Below are 2,500 nucleotides of genomic sequence, written 5' to 3'. Positions count from 1 at the left end.
ATGGCGTTAGCGCTGCAGAATGTCAGTTATGGCAACGAGGCAACCTTGTTCTGCGCTTCTACAGTGTAGGAAGAAGGAAGGTGTGTAATGCCCTATCCAACATTTCGCTCTCATTTTTCCCGAACGAATATGCGCCTCGCGCCATGCTCTCGTCTCCCTGTTCTCCCCAATCGCCCTCTCCTCCCCCACAAAGGCACTTGTATCATGCTGTTCATGCCTCTTCAAAGATTAAGTTCACCATCCAGGTCATAGATTGTAGCCAAACAAAGTTCTGCTTCTATGTTTCCTAATTTTTGTTAATTTGGAAAACAGGGTTACATCCCAGTTCTCCAGTGCTGGCGTCGTGTAGCTCTAACGTGTCATTTCCAAGCAGCGGTAATTGCGACTCCAAACTCCCCCAAAATACCAAACAAAGCATGTAGTTCGAACTGTGAGAAACATAAGATAAAGCGGTGTCGACACCACGAGATACAAGGTTCGCGCGCGCAAGGATTGGGCTGAGAGCAGCACGCGAGAGGGAACATGCCTTTTATCCACGGGAGCCGACCCATGCCCATGTCTTGCGCTGCTCAGCAGTAGCTTGCAACCTCTACCTCGCATTACATTTAAACTTCACGATAGGCTGCATTAAAGATTGCGTTTGAACTGATGTGGCTGACATGATAGTGTGTCAAGGCTGAGTTTTAAAACTTTCAAGGAACAGGTATGGCATTACCTTACCATTTGACATATGGGATACTGCTACTCGGTTTTCAGCTGGCTGAGGCGGTATTCCAGGAATCAAAGATAGCTCTGGTGTCCTTAGAAATGTTTCGATTCAAGTCATCGAACAACAAGCAGTGAGGTTCGGGGCGCATAGCTTGTTTAGCCCTCAAGCGCAAGCTTTGCGGGAAGCAGCTTGCGCTTAGTTTCTTCAAAGTTTTTCCAATAGCCATGAAGTATTCCTCATCTCGCGCCTTGACCAATTATTTGACAATTTTGGTCGTTTGTCTTGTCTCTTTGCAAGACTGTCATGAATAGGTTATAGGCTAAATTATTTCCCTTTGGAACCATTCACCCAGCATCTAAAGTAGGCAACCGGTGGGGCTCTTTTGATGGATGCAAGACCGTATTCTCTGCTCGCCTATTTTCGATTGCATGCTGGAACACTAAGACATGTATAAACGTGTCTTTTTGTATTGATTCTAATACTCAACCGATGGTGGCTGGTCAATGCAAAGAATGTTACCGAGAGGTTACTCTTTCTAGACTGAGAAGCGCGAGCTTAACATGCATTTTCAGCGCGTGGAGTTGTGGTCGTGATATAGCCCTGGGATATCAAGCCATAGCCTACGGACACATCCTGGGTTGGGGGAAACTTAAAAGCAGGCCATATTCGCTTACCTCGCCACATATCCATCATAACGTTTGTCCGCGATGGTGGAAATTATTCGCAAGGCTGAACTTCACTTTGAAGTGACTGACTCGCAAGCTGTGTGCGCGGAACATACTGTAACTGCCTTCGGGGGCTGAAGGCAAGCGCATTCATAAAGGACAGGGAAAGCAAAACGGATAGGCGTACTCTTTTATAAAACAACAATAGATTAAGTCCTGTGGTTCGGTTATGTCAGCAGTGTGTGCTTTTTATTTCAACTGCTTAAATAGCCTAATGTTCAACAATCAATGTCCATCACCATTTAGCTAAAACATTTAGACAATTGGTTCTCACTGAATTTCTGTCGTAAGCGAGGGGCGAGAGAGCGAGAGCTTCACGTGTGTAGCCAACAGTGTTGCACATCACAGCGCCCCACCACACACACTTCCTACAACATTGATAGAAAATATTTGTTGATCACAGTGCAAACTTCCATAGCCTACCCTATTAAGAATGCAAAATGAGTTGGGGCTGAGAGGGAGATTTATTGTGCAGAATTAAGAATTAACAGAATTAACACAGAATTAACTTCCGCGATGGTTTAAAATGTAGGCTATGTTTGTTCTGGAGACTCGCAAATGGTGTTTCACTGTTGCCACTGGTCGCCGCGTCCAGGCCAGCCGCGTCCGGCCGCATCTGGCCGCCAATGGCATAGCACCGCTTAGGACAATGACGTGATTCAAACAAAGAATGTGGGCGGGCTGTTGCATTCTGAAAACAAGGGTTGGACTTGTACTTTTTTTTAGACCCAACATGGCAAGTCACGCCAAGTCATTGAAAGTTACAACTGTCAAGTCCAAGTCGAGTCCCGAGTCAAAGGCGTGCAAGTCGAGTCGAGTCGCAAGTCCTTTCTGATCTTGAAATTTCAAGTCGCAAGTCTTCACACGCGCTGACTCGAGTCAGACTCGAGTCCAAGTCACTGGACTCGAGTCCACATGTCTGCTGTTGAGAGCTGTTGGAGTCACTTATTTACAACACACACACACACACACACACACACACACACACACACACACACACACACACACACACACACACACACACACACACACACACACACACACACAATAACTGAACTGGGAGCCT

The 2,500-nt window shown here is 46.3% G+C and overlaps 1 protein-coding gene across 1 annotated transcript in view; it reads left to right on the top strand.

Annotated features, from left to right (window-relative positions):
- The window catches only part of strn4 (striatin, calmodulin binding protein 4), a 58,350-nt gene that overhangs the window by 31,704 nt on the left and 24,146 nt on the right, over positions 1-2,500 (top strand). The window lies entirely within an intron of this gene.

Source organism: Engraulis encrasicolus, chromosome 8, assembly GCF_034702125.1.
Source record: "Engraulis encrasicolus isolate BLACKSEA-1 chromosome 8, IST_EnEncr_1.0, whole genome shotgun sequence".
Taxonomy (NCBI): domain Eukaryota; kingdom Metazoa; phylum Chordata; class Actinopteri; order Clupeiformes; family Engraulidae; genus Engraulis; species Engraulis encrasicolus.
This window is presented reverse-complemented; position numbering and strand designations above follow the sequence as displayed.